The sequence below is a fragment of the Crocodylus siamensis genome, chromosome 5 (assembly GCF_052110815.1).
Source record: "Crocodylus siamensis isolate JL-2025a chromosome 5, ASM5211081v1, whole genome shotgun sequence".
In the NCBI taxonomy this organism is placed as follows: domain Eukaryota; kingdom Metazoa; phylum Chordata; order Crocodylia; family Crocodylidae; genus Crocodylus; species Crocodylus siamensis.
This window is the reverse complement of record NC_143399.1, coordinates 10,142,650-10,160,699: the sequence shown is the minus strand read 5'-3', so window position 1 is coordinate 10,160,699 and position 18,050 is coordinate 10,142,650. Positions and strand designations below refer to the sequence as shown.

General features: G+C 42.9%; 2 long non-coding RNA genes across 4 annotated transcripts; one reads left to right on the top strand and one right to left on the bottom strand.

Annotated features, from left to right (window-relative positions):
• Positions 1-1,632: 1,632 nt before the first annotated feature.
• On the bottom strand, positions 1,633-14,051 carry LOC149863468 (uncharacterized). 3 transcript variants are annotated; one of them, XR_016442212.1, is made up of 3 exons: positions 13,932-14,051; positions 8,518-8,729; positions 1,633-8,228 (listed from the first exon to the last, which is right to left on the bottom strand). It is a non-coding gene; the product is annotated as an uncharacterized LOC149863468 (long non-coding RNA). The 3 variants fall into 3 exon arrangements; XR_016442213.1 differs by having other exon boundaries at positions 1,633-8,269; positions 13,955-14,027; XR_016442211.1 differs by having other exon boundaries at positions 13,955-14,027.
• Positions 14,052-14,184: 133 nt separating this feature from the next.
• LOC149863467 (uncharacterized) lies at positions 14,185-17,670 on the top strand. The gene is made up of 3 exons (XR_016442532.1): positions 14,185-14,302; positions 15,194-15,392; positions 16,418-17,670. It is a non-coding gene; the product is annotated as an uncharacterized LOC149863467 (long non-coding RNA).
• The last annotated feature ends 380 nt before the right edge of the window (positions 17,671-18,050 follow it).

Sequence of the window (18,050 nt, the reverse complement as noted above, 5' to 3'; positions counted from 1 at the left end):
AGGAGCCTGTGAATGCCACCCAGTGAAACTCTGCCCCATGAACGCCATGTGCCCCTGGTGGCTGGGGGGGCATGGCATGCTCCAGCAGGCAGCAGTAGCACTGTCGGAGGGGGGAGCGTGACGGCGGTAAGTGTGGAGCTGCCACGGCGTTGTCAGCAGGGGGGGAAGAGGGGACAGCAAGTGGTTGGCAACCACCCACAGATGCTGCCGACAGCACCGGTGATGGCCAACAGCGATCACAAACCACCCCTGCCTTTTCATAGGGGGTGCACTGCCACACTCAGGCAATGCACCCATGTCTACCCCCTATGCATTGCCAGTGCTCTGCCCAGAGTTGTGCATGGACGAGTGAAATGAAGAAACAGGGTACTGAGCTGAAAGAACCCTTGGTCTGAGCCACTACGGCAGTTCATACGTTCTTCTGTGTTCTTTTTTAGGTCACCAGCAGTGAATGGAGACGTTGCAAAGGAACTCCTCCAAAACCAGAAATCAGTGGGATGAGCAAGATCTTATTTCTTACCAAGAGTTTGTTTCAGTGTTGATGGCAGCAGGGTGTGTGAGCAAAGGTCTGTAGCACAGCAGGACACAGTACTGTATTTCCACCCTTGCTTTGAAGACTGAATGCGACAGGGACTGAAATTCAAAAGTGGAGGACTGTGCTTCGCTCTTAAAAGCAGTGGACTGTTGTTTCTGCTGGTGTTTATTTTTGCGTGCTCAAAGAGTTCAAGGATATGCATGTCATAAACATCAATCAATTTGACGAAGGCTAACTAAAGCCAAGATTAACCAAAACCAGCCTTGCCAGCTTCAGAAGTGCAACAACCACATCAGACAGCACTAATTTAGATGAGACTGGTGCAAAATCATAAGAATTTTCAAAGAAGATTAAATCACTGTTTTAGCTCACCTGCCAACTTGTGACTATGCCTTCCTCAGTACGTACACACACCAGTATCAGACAGTGCTGCCAACACTCACAAATGTAATATGAGAGAAGCAGTTTTGGGTCCTGCTAAAGGAACTCTAAAAATATATGAAAATTACAGTCTTTTTGTGCGAGGCGTTGTATAAACACTCAGCAAAGAACTGTCCCTGCCTCAAAGGAGCAACCATCTAGTGCAAAGCAGAGCGGTGAATCTACAGCTTAACTGCAGCCCAGCAAGCATCAACTGGAAACAGCATTCGGTCCCTCCTGTGTTAGCAACACCTGAGACACCAGCTCTCTCTAACTGCTGAGGCTACACCGTTGAGAACGAGCTTTGCTTTCCAGAAAGTTAAATTAAATTCACTTGAGGTCTGACTTTTTTCAGAGCATACACAGGCAGCGTTTTCTACTTTTCACACACATATGAGCTACCTCCCATGGGCCTCCCCAGTTACAGCAGTATCAACCCATTGCACACGAGAAGGGCCGCTAAAGGCCTTGGGAAAAGTAGCGGCAGTGGGTGCAAAAAGCAGGATGAACTTCTGCGCCTTGGGATCATGAGTGCCCTTTGCCATCAGCTACACCAGTGCTTCTCAGTCTTTTCAGACTCACACCGTCCCTCCGAAACCTTTCAGAATGCAGAAGCACCCCATTTTTAAACTAATTTATTATGCATATTAGAATACAAATGCTATCATTGTTATCAGTAAATATGTTACTAATTGTTGGACGTGATCATTACAGTCACCCACTGCACTGAACGGTTCCTGCAGCCACGTCTCAGTTTGGCTCCGATGCATCTCCAGAGAGCTGAGGTGTGTAGGGCAATTTCAACCAGTGGCGACGGCGGCAGTGGTGCCAGGGTCGCAGCGCCCTGGGCAGGCTCTTGCAGAACCCCAGTTGAGAACTGCTGGGCTATGCCGATAATATATCTCTGCTTTTGCTTCAGTAAAAATTGGAGATTTTCACAAGGCTTCCTGAAACAAGGGCTATAATAACACTGTTTGTTATTGAAGTATAAGATTTGCAAGTCTCCATAATGAAATTACCATCCTTCCAAAATGCTTCCTTTATTTTTCCTGTTGCTTAGTGATACACAAATCAGAACAATGCCATTCAATAAACAGGTGGCTGTGGAGAAGGGATTCTTTTAAGACTTATAGAAAATATAGCCATTCCTTAGGATGCTGTGAATCAGGTCCCTTATGTTCTCGATATGAGCTTAATTGATTTGGAATATTATTTTCATGATATAAAACAAATGCATGAGGAAGCATGGCACTGCTGATTGACACATGCTATGTATCTGAGTTAGTATGCAACAGGCCGGTCCCAATTTTTCCTTTCTGATCGCACTAGTCCGGCTATAGCTACTCCATCCAGTTTTAGAGCGGCCTGTAGGTTGTTCTAACTTGCAGGAAGGGGACGAAAACATAGCTTGCAACCTAGAGCGTTCCAAGTACACACTCCTTCTTCCAACTATTTCTTTTCCACACTGTGCCAGCAGCAGTGAGGGGCAGCAGTGCAAACTGACTCTGTGCCGTAGATGACCTTGGACCACCTCAGCAATGGGCCGGGGCAGACTGCACAAGCAATAGGTTGCAAAGCAACCACATTGCACTGGGGAGTCAAGACCATTATGTGAATTTTGCTGTCACATATTTTAGCAATGGCTTTTCTACATCCCTTTTAATTCAGAGTTGCTGACTGTGGTTACGTTTGTGAGGTTTATTTGTCCAAATATATAAGATATTTTCTAATGGAATGGATTCTAAAAATACAAGGCACCAGTGATTTATAATGAGAAATGTCTTTTCCAAAGAGTTTGGATTCATTTTTGGCAGTCGCTGCTGCACTCTGAAAAGCTACAGTTATTCGTATGAGTTAAGGTTTTCCAATGCCGACAAATGTGACTGCCTCAAATATGTTGTAGGCCTAGGTGCAATCTCAAGTCAAGTGAAATGACAGCATCACCTACAAGGTGAGCATAAGAATTATTTATAGGTTGGAGATGAAAACCCTAGAAATACAAGCAAGGGATCAGGGATTCATTGCCTTTCACTCATTGAAAGAAAAACCTTGCCCAATGGACTTTACAACAAGGAAATTAAATTGAAGTATCATCTTCCCTCTTGCCATTGCCAGCGTGGGTGCAATGAGCTGGTTGGCACCCGAATAACCTGGATTAGATGGAACTCAGCAGCATTTTGGTACCAATGCCCTTATCTGTATTCTTCTGCAAAGCTGGTAGCGACACGTATTCAGAATTGGGTCTGCTTCCTGAGTAAAGGTAATGAGCCTAATTTCCCATCTGGAACAGTTTGCCAGATAGGGTATATGCACAGTAATTATTTTTCCCCAAAGGAAGCAGAGACCAGGAGCAATGTTAACACCAGGGCTCCAGCCTGCTGGCTCTACCACCTGAGACTGCTTCACCTGGGACACTCTTCCGAGAACCCACTGTACCAGGTCTCATTGTGGCAGGAAAATATGGGGCCAAGCCGAAACTGCATTTCAAAACTTCCCCCTCCAAGCCCAAATCAATGAGGACTGCCCTGAAGTGACAGGCCCCCCAGAAGGACCGGTTATTAATGCAACAGGACAAAAGAAACGAGGAGCCACCCCACACTTAGATTCTTTTCCAGTGCATTAATGCAGCTTGGGCTAAGAAACGAATGTCCTGCCTACAACTTTAACATCTCTGCTTGCTTAGGCTGCAGAATCCAAAATACGCCTGTACCTGGCTACCCAGAGACTGCAAATGCCTTGCTTACACCTGACGACCCTCTGTGCAGGGTAACGATATTTTTAACCTGGAGCCTTTTGAGGAACAAAGGAACACTTTATTGGCAGCGACAGTAGAAGTCATGTTGTATAGGGTCACAAACACCCACTGAGCTCGAGGGAAGTTTCTTGAGGTTCCCCTGCCCAAGATCATTATCTTTCTTTGGCCATTTCTAAATTACCCTTCCCAGAAAGGATTCATTCCTGGGACTCATAAAAATACTTTTGAAGCACATTTTTCCCCTTCAAAATGCACCAGTTTTCACTCCATGCCAAATATTTTCCATGAATGATCCTAGGGTAAAAGACACCTGGAAGCATCTAAAAGAGCCTCTCACACATGCACATTTTATACGTATATATTATTAGACCCCCCGCCCCCCATGGCTCAGACATTACACAGTGCTCTCCAATTCAAGAAGAGTATTTTAGAGCAAGCAATAACTTGTTCCAGAAGTTATCCTGAACAGGATAACAGTGATTTATCCTTGCTGTTTTTCTGCAAAGCAGGCCCAAAAATACCAATAGTATTTGTCACTTGGAGTTTTTTTATTATCTCTTTTTTATCCTTATTACCTAAAGTGTCTAGGCCTTGTGAAACACATAGGTGTGAAAGAGAAGGGAAAAATATTTCAATTGATAAAATGGTGTAAGTATAAAACAAGCTTATCAAGTACATGCACAATGGAATGACAAGGTTATCTGGGTGAATCTGACATCTTTTATTAAACCAAATTAAATAGTTGGAAAACAATTTTTAAACAAGCTTTCGGGTTCAAAAAGCCTTCATCAGGCTGAGGAAGTATCAGCAGTTGTGTGCTGTTTCAACACAGATACAACACTATCTACACGAGATGCTTACTATGCAGTAGCTTATTACTACTGTGCAGTAGGATTGCTGGGCGTGAACCATGACATGATGCTACTGCACAGTAGTAATGAACTACTGCGCAGTAAGCGTCACGAGGCAAACATGCCAGGACACTACTGTGCAGTAATGCTGGTTACTGCACGGTCATTTAGTACTTGCATAATGAGGCTATCTACTAAATGATGCACACAATACACTTATGCAAGTACTAAATGACTGCACAGTCACACCTGCACAGTGTATGGCTCGTGTAGATGCACCCTGTCAATTTAAAATTGGGCAGGAATGTACTCACTAATTTTACATGTTGCTTTCACAATTGTGTTTATGACTATGAAGTAACCTCTTGGGCGGGAAAAAAAAAAAATCAAGATAAAATTATCTTCTCCCCAACACAGACCCCATGTCAGTTTTGAATTGATACTTTTATTTTTACATCTCACTTTTTCCACAAGAGGGAGCTCTAGCCCTGGAATTAAATTAAGTGATCTTTATAATCAGGTTATAGGAGCAGTTGCTCCAGTCAGCAATTAGAAAATGTCACAAGGCTCTGTTTGATTACATAAGGGTTTGGTTTGTTATCCGAAACAACACAGGGATGAATTCTGAATCCGTCACCCAGAACCTGACTTCTTACCTGATTATCAAAAACGTGGGTTCGTGACAAACTTCCCCTGACGTTTGCAAAGTAGGTTTGATCTTGATAACGGTCCGAGCTGTAAGTCTTTAATATGTAATAACCTCTGATTGTTTTTTCAAAAATTTCAGATTATTACAGAATAAAATACGATGAACTGAAATAAATTGAAGGGGCTGGGGGCAATAATAATGAATCAAGAGAGACAACGATGAAAAAGAAGTTACTGAAGTCTGACAAGATGATACCCTAGAAAAATTCCAAATACAGTAATTATGACACTTGCACTGCTTACTAGAGCTTTTATATCACGCCTAACATCCCATGACATCATTGCAACTATTATGCTTTGATTTGAAAGAAAGTTTTTTTAAGCTGGTGGCTGTGACAGATGCCACACTTTTAGGTTAAAATTAAAATCCCCTTACTCCCCAGTTTTAGAGAGCCAAAACAGGAGGAGCTACACACAAACTAGATTTCAAGGTGTACTGCCAGCACGGGATGCTGGTTGTGAGGTTGCAGGCAGGGATTAGGGTAATTTCTTTCTTGGTAAAGAATTCAACTTGAATAATGATCTTTCCCCATGAGGATATATAGTTACCAGGTCTGCAAGGCAATGGGCACGTTTCCACAACTGCCTGGAGACACTTTCGGTGGTCAAACTGGGGATTGTTTTAGAAGAAAAGGTTGAGGAACACAGAAACATGGGACTGAAAATGATCTCCCGGGGCATGGTGTCCAGAGCCCTGCTACTGCAGACAATCACAGCATACAATCCCTTTCATAAACTGATCAAGCTCCATCTCAAATGTAGGAAGGGTTTCTGCTCTACTTCCAGAACCTCACCGCTCTGATGGCTAGAAACTTTTCTATTTCTCAGCCTAAAATGCATTTCTGGCCAGTTCACACACATTGGATCTTGTGTTGGGATTGTCCTACAGCATGAAAAGCTCTTTTCCGACTCTGGTGTTTATCCCTTGATGTTTTTATAGAGAACAGTCCTACCTCCTATCTGCCTTCATTTTGTTGGGCTAAACAAGCTACTTTCTTTTGATCTCCTCTCATAAAACAGGTAGCTTTCCACTCCTCTAATCATCCCAGTAGCCCTTCTCTGCACCTATTCCAGTTTGAATTCATCTCTCTTGAACAGGGCATTGTACATGGTATTCCCACCAGTGCCTTACTTAATGGGCATTAGCACTTCCCTGTATTGGAAATCCCTCTTCTGTTATGCCTTATGGTTGCATTTGCCATTTTATGACTGCATCACATCACTGACCCATACTCATCTTGTGACCAGCTAAAACCCTTAGGCCCCTTCCCTTCTCTGTTGGTTCCAACAAATGAGTTTCAGGCTTAGAAAGAATAATAATGGGGATTTCTATTAAGTACATGAGCCTGCATTTTGCACTCTAAACCATCATCCCACTATTATTCCATTCCTCGAGATTTTCCAGTTCCTCCTCTGTGATATTTTGATCTTCCTTTCTATTGATAACTTTGTGTTTTCTCAGCAAACTTTATTAACACATTTCTAATTGTTGTGCCATGATCACGAATAAGGATATTGAATAAAATCAGTTCCAAGGAACTCAACGAGAAACCTACCCCCAGGCCAATACTCCCTCTGTTAACACAACCCATTGTTATTTCCCCTTTAGCCAGATCTTTGCCCACCTCATAATTTCTGGTCAGTGCTTACAGAGAGCATAAACACTGCCATTTCAGTGCACATCACATGTTAACATTCCTATAAAAACCAAGAACTAGACTGTGTATCTTTGACTGCCCTCTATTGGCATCTTGACTGTTTAAATATACGCAAGCTTAGAGCACTCTAGTAAGACTAGAAGACAAACAATAGGATTTTGGACAACTGGGTTTTGGGATCCCCATATGGATTCAATCAGGAGGAGAAATAGGAGAGAAGAAAAAAGATGACGAAGGCTCTGGCAGTTTGTGATCACCAGAGGAAAGAGACCCAGGCAGCAACCAACTGCCAGAAATATCCAATCAATAAGAGAGGCAAGGGTTTTCTGTGTTATCTTTTACTGGACCAACTGGACCACCAGGAGAGAAGTTTGACACGCTTTTGGGCACAAAGCACTCTTCTGCAAGCCTACCGCCTCTCCCAACTATATATTTAGTCCAGTAAAAAATACCACAAAAAAACCTTGCTTTTCACACATTTCCTGGACCATCAGAGCAGTGGCGTGCCGAGCTGTGGGGGAGGACGGAGGGGGTGGAGGGGACCATAGCCCTCTGTGCAGGCTGGGCTGAGAGGCCGTGGTACTTCCCGTGTTTGGCCCACCCACCCGCCTGGAGGGTTGTATGTTTTTTTACCTGCTATGCCCGGCGGCCGGCATGCTGCGATGTTAAGTTCCCCGCAGAAGTGCCGTGGGCCGGGAAAGGGGGCCCTGCACCCTGCTCGTATCGTCCCGGGGGAGGCAGGCAATGCAGTCATTGGCCCCCGGGCACCAGAGACCCACGGTATGCCACTGCACCGCAGCAAGAAGAACACTTCAACTGTACCACAGCCAATATGAAATACAGGCAGTCCTCGGACTTACGACACAATTGGTTTCTGAAAACCGGGTCTTAAGTCGAAACGTTGTAACTCGGAACCGATTTTCCCATAGGAACAACGTTATAAATGGGGGTTGGTTCCTGAACCAAGGCCCGATACCCTATTTTCACCAAAAATAACCCAGAATTTTGTACTCGATCAATTATAGATGAGTAATATAACTACACTAATGCATTTATATTGTAAATAACAATCATATTGATTTGGAAGGATTTCTTTGAGGTGATTTTGCTGGACTTTTTGAAGAGCTCTTGGCTGATTTCTTCTCAGGAGCCCTGGCTGCAGTTTTTTCTGGAATCCTGTCTGCTTTCTTAAAGAAAGTGTCCAAGCAAGTTTGGACAGACGTTCTTCAGGGAGATGGGCGACGCAGCGAACTTGATCACTGGCGTGGCACCACATCGGATCAAGCATCTCAGAGTCGAAACTGACGTCAGAAAGTTGAAACAGGGTGTCAATTTAGAAACGCTGCAAGTGCAAAATGTTATAACTCAAAACATTGTAAGCTGAGAACTGCCTGTACTCAATACAGCAGTCAGAGGCAGTTTCTCAGAGGAGTCACCTAGAGGAAGGGAAGAGGGATGCAAAGAAAAGACCTTGTTCAGCTTTATTCACAAGAAAAAAAAAATACTATTCTAAGGAAAGAGTATTGGGGTCCCAAGTTAAACATTTCATAAGGAATAGCCAGAACGCAGAATGGTGAGCTGTCTTCTTACCTAGACAAGGCATGTGGTTACTGTGTGCTTCCACCAGATCCTAAAGACAACAGCTGAGATTCCAGGGGTGAGGAGCATGTCTCGTGGCTTCAGAGATTCATGAAGATTCAGAAATCTCATAAATTTTGAGAAAAGTCCAGGAGAGAACTGCAGAGATCCATCCCCTTCCATGAACAAGGGAGGAAGTGGCTGAAGAAGCTGGAGGTGAATCACTGGTGGGATAAAGCAGAGGATTTTGTTCTGGTGGCACACTGGTAATTAACTACTCACACAGACTGCAGCTAGATATGGTAGAGCGGGGTGGCCAACCCGCGGCTCTTCAGAAGTTAATACATATCTCCTCGAATCTTCGCACAGGCACATGGTGACCAGCTTCCAGAGCCATCACATCACGTCATGTCACTTGACTGCTCGCAGCAAGCACATCACTCAGTTTGGACTTGGCAGTTTGGACTCCAGAGCTGTGGGTTGGCCACCCCTGTGGTAGAGTCCCTATTATTTGAAGCTATCAAATAATGACCGGATGTCTTTCAAAATGATATGTTCTAGCTCATCTCGGCAGTGCTACGTTGGTTAGCACTACAGAAGAAAAAGACTTGGGGGTCATCATTGACCACAAGATGAACATGAGCCTCCAATGCGATGCTGCGGCTAGTAAAGCGACCAAAATGCTGGCGTGCATCCATAGATGCTTCTCGAGCAAATCCCGGGACGTCATTCTCCCCTTGTACTCGGCCTTGGTGAGGCCGCAGCTGGAGTACTACGTCCAGTTTTGGGCTCCACAATTCAAAAAGGATGTGGAGAAGCTTGAGAGAGTCCAGAGGAGAGCCACGCGCATGATCAGAGGTCAGGAAAACAGATCTTAACGACGACAGGCTGAGAGCCATGGGACTCTTTAGCCTGGAAAAGCGCAGGCTCAGGGGTGATCTGATGGCCACCTATAAGTTTATCAGGGGTGACCACCAGGATCTGGGGGAACGTCTGTTCACCAGAGCACCCCGAGGGATGACGAGGTCGAACAGTCACAAACTCCTGCAAGACCGTTTCAGGCTGGACATAAGGAAGAATTTCTTTCCTGTCCGAGCCCCCAAGGTCTGGAACAGTCTGCCAGCGGAGGTGGTTCAAGCACCTACCTTGAACACCTTCAAGAGTAAACTGGATGCTTATCTTGCTGGGATCCTATGACCCCAGCTGACTTCCAGCCCTAATGTCTATGAAATCTATGAAATCTCCAAGCAATTTGGCTTGATCAGCATTAGTGGGTGAAAGCCTATGCCCTGTTTTTTGTACGTGATTAGATTACATGATCACAATGGCTCCTTCCTGCCTTAAAATATATGAACAGCAAATCTCTTTAGGACAAAACAATCCTGCAGAGATTTTCTGTGACTAGTTGTCAAGAAAATGTTATATCCAGCTAATGGTAATGGTTCTGGAGACTCAGATAGCAGTCTGCTTGAGATTTTCACTGTCCCACATGGAGGGTGAAGATACAGAATCACACAACTCATTTTCCATCCTCTTGTTTTATCTAATGCAAAGTGAATTGAGTTGTGGCCACTAAATGTAGCACCCCCCTAAAAACTCTAAAGAGACAGGGAGAAAGGAGGTAAAAAAAGTCAAGCCACCCACACTGCGGAGAGCTGGGACACTCCTGAGTTAGTTAAAATAATTAGTTCACTTGAATCCTACTGGGTTGCTTGCTAGTGTGGAGCCCACAGGTAGGTTGACAGATCAGGAAACAAGACCAGATGTGAAATTCCTCCCTACTGGTCAGCAGGACCTTTGGGTTTGAATTTAGCAATGCCAAGATGTGACCTTTGGGTTCTACTCCTGTCTTCTGTAGGAACCTTAGAGACTGAACTGTGTCAATTCTCTGTTTTCCCAGCTGGAAAGCTTTGTAAAGCAATTTTAACATCCAGGTCTAAAAAGCATTATTTAAGTGCTAATATTAGTCCAGTATTTTAGTGCTCAACTTGGCCATGTTTTCACTGATAGCTCTGTGGGGAATATGAGTTTGGATTTGTGCTACAAGCTTCTCCCAGAAGATGGTAAAAGGCTGGTATTTTCAACATGTGTATTGCTCAGTCAACTACAAATACTACATGCAATATAAAATGTATTCTGAATCATTATTAGCAGCACATAAAATCTTTATCCCTTTATGATATGGCTTCTACAGTTCCCTCTAATCCTACTTTACTGATTCCAAAATTATTTTATTTACTATAAAATAAGCATTTGCATTTTAGGAAAAGCATATTTTAAAAAGAATATGGTAATAACTATTCCACACAGTAAAATGTCAGTACCTGGATGTCTCTGAAATGAATGTTTACATTGCAAACTATAAAATACCATAGTCAACATAAGTATGCTATTATATATTATGTCAAAGAGATATTTAACTTAAGGAACTGGCAAAGAACTTTTCCATTTTTCCAACAAAATTACTGCTCCATTTCCTTCCTTGGATTCATATTTAACATCAGGATTCCAATAGTTACAATTTGAACGCTTGAAATAATCCAAAAGGGTGGATTCATCATCTTCTTAAATTTAATTAAGAATATAAAAACCACATGTCAAAATCTAAATAAAAACCGTCAAATGTGGATGTTTTTTGCCAAAGTGGTTCTTTTGATTATATAAAATCAAAGTGTGTGAAACAAAAGGCAATGTTCACTTTGCAAAAAATTCATATTAAAGTGCTGAGTCTCTAATTGAGTCATTTTTTTCCCCTCCCCATTAAAATGTTGAGGGAATAGTTGAGCTGGCTGGTCATATGTGATGAATCAGCTACCTGAATTAAATTCAGCTGTAACTATTTAAAACCCAATATAGTTTAGCCACTAGGCACCAAAAGCTAGTACTTTTTTTTCTGATCTTATTTATTCCCAGACTTTCAATAGTCCTCCTAGAAAATACTTTAAGATTAGTATTGCTCATCTTTTCTCAAAGTTCAATATAGATACAGACTAGACCATCCCCATGAGGTTGTACTCTCTCGATTAGGAAGTCTCACATGGTTCTCTCTTCACCAGGACACTACTGCAGCTGCTACTAATTATTTTGGATAAAACATTAGCAATGAGATGCATCAGTGTGGCTTGCACACTTTTGCCCTCTTTTGTCCCATGGTGTGGCACAATTAAATCATCACCACCATCATCATCAGATGTACATCAAAGAAGAGGAGCTCCAGACAAAAGGAATATACAGGTAAGTAATGTAGGTAAGTAATATGGTAACAAACACATTATTCGAGCTTTCACTACGCCAGGATGGAAGAGTGAATATTTGCTACTGCTATGATTTATTCTGTCGTGCCTGAAAACCAGAGTCCCATTGTGTGAGGCCCTGAACAGACACAATACAACTGCCCTTGGCGTGTTACTGTCACTCTCTTTCCGTGACGTTTGTATTAGTAAAGAACATATTGCATGCACATTTCTTTCAGTCAACACTTAATTATATTTTACTGTGCACCAAAGGTATTTCCCAGGCTTTGGCATTGATAAAGATGTATAACTGTGTGGCTTTTTGAATTAAAATAGGAAGGGAATCACAATTTCATTTTCCAAGTGTAAAAAAGAATGGTGTCCATACAGAAAAGCCTGATTAATGTGTCCAGTTAGAACAAGCAGGTGTACTATGTGAAGTATGATTTTCACTCCAGCAAAAAGCATTAACCCACAAGAAGATGAATCTTACTCAACAAGGATGTTAATTGGCAATTCATGAAGTACAAAACATTTACCTTCCGTGTGAGAATTTGGGAGAATTAAGTTGTTTTTGGCATTCTGAAGCAGATGCAATTAAGACAATCCCTATTACTTTTCTATCTAATACTATTAAGAGCACGGTTGGGCCAGATGTGGCCCACCAGCCCATTCTATCCAGCTCATGAGGCCCCTAAAAAATTTAGAAAATTAATAGTTATCTGCCCCTGGCTGTGTCATGTGGCCTTCAATGGCTTGCCAAAACTCAGTAAGTGGTCCCCCACCTGAAATAATTGCCTGCCCGTGATTAAGAGGGATGTGCCCATGGCACTTAAAAGAAAAATCTCACACACACACAAACGCACACACACAGAAAAAGTCAAGATGGCTGTACAAAGAAAATACAGCTTTGTCACAATAAAGCAAAATAAACCTTGCAAATTAAGATTCATCTGTAATAAAATCCCCTTGTGATTTCAGCTTGTATTATTGAGTACATAAGCATATCTTGACAGTGCTTCCATCTGGGCATATGCAGTTGTGGATCAGCATCAGCTAGCTATTCATTTACTTACAGAGCTAATATGTCCAGGAACTGCCACAATCTCTTTGTGCTAACCATGAGTTTTAGATTTAACTGGAACGTGAATAAAGAGGCAGAGCTAGACAGTTCCCTACTGGGAGTGGAGGCTTCACAGCACAACTTAATTAATATTTCCATGATTGGCCATAGTTTACATTCACTCCTGCTCTATGAGCTGCTCAACCAATAGCATTCCTAAATTATACTTTTTGCTAAATGGGTATATTTTTGTACCGTACGTATTATCCCATCACAACAGTAATACAACTGTAAGAGTCCAACATGTTCCATATGGGAATGAACATCAGTATTGGCTGGAAGATGGAAGAACACTGGGAGAGAACCAATGCCTTTGATCCCGTCATTGTTTCACAGAAAATAAATGACAATATAACTTATTAAAACTCTCCACATACTCTTCAGTTCCACTCAAGTTCTACTCTGCTGTTGCTCCAAGTGGGTAACATAAGGTCAAGTTTATGGGCTACCCTCCCCTTAAAACCCATAACAAGTTAATTTACAGTTCAGAGATCTACGGAGTAGATGCGAGAGCAGACTTCGGTGCAGTGTGCTTTTGGGAAAGTAGGTCATTAAGGCTGTATTAGTCTTCCTATATTTATCTGCACTATCATAGCGTTCTATAGGTTGTCTGTATCTTGTATCTTACAAGATGTGTATACACAAGATCTTGTATACAAGGCATGTGTATCTGACAAGTAAATGTTGAAAGAAACCATGACCGTCATTGGTAAAATATCTTGCATCTACTGTCCAGTATTTACTAGTCTTGCCATGTTATACTGGAGCATTTACTGTTTTACAAGTGTTAGCAGTCTCTGGTGGGAAATTCAGTAAGAACGCAGAAACTGAAATTTTTTTTTCTTTCATCTACTGAATTTATATGAAACATGAGTCTCAATAGACAGTTACTCAGGCTGTAAGCCATTTGGTTTGTGTCGAGGGAAGTTCTGGTCAGCGTGGACAGCCTACTGGCCTGCATTGGCTAAACTAAGAAAAACATGAGACTGTAACCCCTCCTCCCCCCATATACGTATAATGGATTATATATATACCACAACTTGTGTTACAAAGGAAAACATGTACAGAACTTTACAGAAGGCACTGTTACCACCTGGCTTCACACCCTTGATCCGACTGCCTCTTTCATACGCGGCCCCCGCGCTCGCCTGTGGCGGACAAGTCGGCGCTCAGCGCGGAGGGAAAGCGACCCCCCCCCCGTGCGGCCCCCGCCCGCTGCGCGCGCAGGCCTGTCCCGCCCCTCCGCCACGTCACTGCCGCCCGCGGGGCAGCGGCGGTAATGCAGAGCAAGCAGGCAGCTCTGCGCAGGCGCCGAGCGGCGGCGGCACAACTTCGTTGCTGGCCGCTGCTGCTGGTCGGCGCTGGGGTCGCTTATTGGGGCTGAGGCGCGGTAGCTGCGCAGAAGCTTCCCCCCCGCTGAGCACCAGCTCACTCTCCATGGGTGAGCGTGGGGCGCGCATGCTCAGGGCTGGAGCAGGGGCGCTGGGAGCGAGCGGAGCCCGGCGGGAAGCCGCTGCCCCGGGCCCAGCCCCGACGGGGCCCAGAGCAGGCCGGCAGGGGCTCTGTGGAGCTGGGCCGGCCCCCTGGTCCCTGCTGGTGCAGCCCCGCCCGGCTCCACAGGCCCCTGCCGGCCTGCGCCCCACACTCCTACCGCCCTGCTGGTGCAGGCCCTGTGCTCCCACTCCCCACCACCCCTTTCCTGGCCACTGCCTCCCCCCGTGTGGCTAAGCCGTGGGACTCAGCAGGAGCTGGCCTGGCCTCAAGAACTGAGGTGATCCCTGCGATAACCTCCCCGGCCTCCCCCCAGCCCACGCTTCATACGTGAATTCCCCACGCCGGCGCGGTACAGCCACGAGCAGCCCCATGGCCCCGGCCAGAAGCCATGGCTAGGCAGGAGCTTCCAGCTGGGGCAGGGGGTAAAGCAGGGTCATCTTTGACAGGAGCCAGGGGCAGGTGAATTTTAATTTTTTAGGGGCGCTGCAGGCCGGATAGAATGGCCTGGCAGGCTGGATCTGGCCTGTGGGCTGTATTCTGCCCACCCCTAATTTAACTCCCAGTTATTCATCTGAACTGTTTCCTTTTTTTTCTGGAAGGTAATGGGTACATTATATCCATTACCTAAGTTCTTTCCTATACTATAAAAACACCTTTGTTACCATTACCCTTCATGCATTTCCTCACACGGCCCACAACTACCAATAGCTTGAGCTCTCACTTGGCCTTCAGATCAGGCCTTCTCTCCTATAATTAACTCTACCAAGTTTGAAAGAGCCAGTTTATACAAATGTAAGGCTTCATATTAATGCATTTTTAACTTCCATCGTAATGTTAGCTTATGAGAGAGGAATATTACCGTCATTGAAGACAGACTTGGAAGAAGCACCGTCCATTCTCCAGTCCTTCCCCCCGACACACTAATGCTGTAACTCTCAAGTCATCAAGACAGGCAGTTTCAATGATTACATAGCAGATGTCCAGTGTACCCAAAGTTATGTTTGCAGCTAAGCAAAATAACGCATCTTAGTTCCAAGGTGAGTGTGGTCCTTGACCCAGGATGGGGGGGCTTGATGCAACAGCTACAAGAAGGGGGGCCTTATTCCTATTCGCTCATCTGAAAAGTGCTCCTTAAGTGCTCTTGGCCCATCCAGGGATGAAACCTGTGGGACTTGTATTTGCTGTCATCTCATTAAGCGCCCCTTAACTATTTGTACCACAGCTTCCTGTATTGTCAGTGTGTTAAAGACGTTTCATCAAAGTGCTTATGATGCTGTAGAACCGTTTAAGATGTGAGGTTTGAATCATGTATTTATAGTTATCCAGTTAAAATTATTGTTCTTTTGGTGTAGCTGTTAAACATGAATTTTTCCTTCTGCTTCTAAATATTTGCTGATGGAAAAAACGTACCAATTAAAACATACATTGCAGCCCAAGCTGATTAGAAGAACATACTACATTTTTTCACTTATGTTTGGTCTCTGATTTTTTTTGGTTTGTTTTTTAGGTTATTATATATTACATTTTAGTTTTCCAAACGTCCAGCATTTGTGGACAGAGCATTAGAGATCGATCAAATTACCCTTCTCAGCTATTAAATAGCCATTGAAAAAGACGTGTTCAAACTTGCAGATGCATCAAACATTTTAAATGCCCAACAGCTGTTTGAGCCAGATAAACCCTTGTTTCCATTTCTAGGTTAAAAATAAACTCAGAATGAATCTTGTCTTAATGAAGCCTCTCATCCAAATTATTTTTAATGTTTCTTCCTTCTTATTACTTTTTAGGGGAATATTCTTAGAAGTCAGAATATTTAAGGTATTTTGTTCTCACAAAACTAAAAATAATGAAAATATTTTGTAGGCATTAAACTATTATTCACATTCACTGCATTCAAATTCATCAAGTGCTTAAAATAGCTACTGGAAAAGAAATGATTCAGCCATAGTTATTCTGGAATAACTCCCCTTGTATACATACTATCTCAGCATAAAGGGCAGTTTATCCCAGAATAATTAGTGCATTTCAAAGCACTGAAGATTTTTTTTTTTTTTTGCAATAGCTGTATCCCTTTTCCCATATCTCTGTATGAAGTTCACAACACTACTCCAGGCAGTCCATCACATGGGTGCAGAAGCTCCACAGTGCCAGCAAAAAGAGCCTCTCTGAGACCAGGAAACTTGTACCAATGGCCATTCCACTAACAAGAGACCAGGAAAGAGAGGGGCAAGCTAGAGTGTGTAAACCAGAACTCGTACACCAATTGCCAAACATCAGACGGACAAGCCAACTCACCAACACTTTCTCCAAGCCAGTTCCTCAATGGCCAGTCAATCCCTTCAGGGTAAAATTCCACCGTTGCATTGGTTGATGGGCTGAAAATGATATCTGCAACTTGTAGGAACTAAGAACATGTTAATTATGAAAATAACATTTCCCCCCAGCCCCAAAGGAACAGTCCTTTCAACAAAGCACTAAAGAGAGCGCTCTGCTCACTTCTAGCCACCCCCGTCTTCCTATGTACCATAGCACAAAACATTTGGAAAGGAAAGAAAAATTAAAAAATCAAAATATGGACAGGATAACTGCTCCCAAATATGGTCAAAGCTTTACCATCCTTATATTCAATAATACGCTGGCATTCAAATGATCCTACTGAAATTGCTTAGGTATTATTTTAGTGTGAGTGAGAGTATCAAACACTTGCCCTACAGGAAATTAAAAGTACCAGTCAGAGGAGATTTTTATAGGTTTGCACAACAGTTATGATTACGAATGAGGTGAAAATAGGGCAAGGAAAATTTAGGATGAATATTGAGGGGAAAAAGTCCCCCCAAGATGTACTGTGATGTAAGGGTACTAAACAGATTCCCAAAGAAACAAGAGCATCAGCAAGTCACACTGACCTTTGTAATTGGACTGAAAAAAACACTAAAATGTGACTTCTATGATAGCTGCTTGTTTAGGATACCAACATCTGTTCTCCATATTTTAAAAATAATTTATTACTATAAATTCCGGTGAAAAAAAATCTAGAGAATTATTTTGAAGTTAGTTCTTTGTTATTGGGGATAAGCAGGCTTTGCATTAATATGCAAAGAATTTTTAATGTTGTATTATTACCACAAGAGGGAGCTCCAAGTTTGGAATTTAGAAAAAATGAGATAAAGTTCTTCTTAGCCAGTTTGTTGAAATAACTGAACACTTTGTTTGGTATTGGACGCTTGAGTAAAATGTATCGAACAGAATTCTGTCATATGTTTTGGAAATCCCATGTCTTTCCACTTGTAAAAAGGTTAATAAAGAAACTGCTTGTGGGGCAATCACAATCATATTCATTCAGTTTCTTCCTATTTTTATATTATTAATAATAATACATAATGCTAAAATATCTATCTTTATACACACACTACATTATTTATCTGGCTCTCAAAATGCATTAGTTGTCCTGCAACAGTTAGGTATGTGGGGGTTTTTTACCCCAGTGATACAACATAGTCTTAAACACGATTAAATTATCTATTAACTAGCTGAAACCCGCAAAACATTTGAGATCAATTTTTATCTCAAAAGTATTTCTTTAAATGTAGGATTTTTAATTATCCTTTGACTGAGTTCTTTAAAGGAATCAAAACTTCTCACCCTTGAAAAGGCTACATATAGCTGTCCATGTGTAAATGCAGGTTTAGGAATAA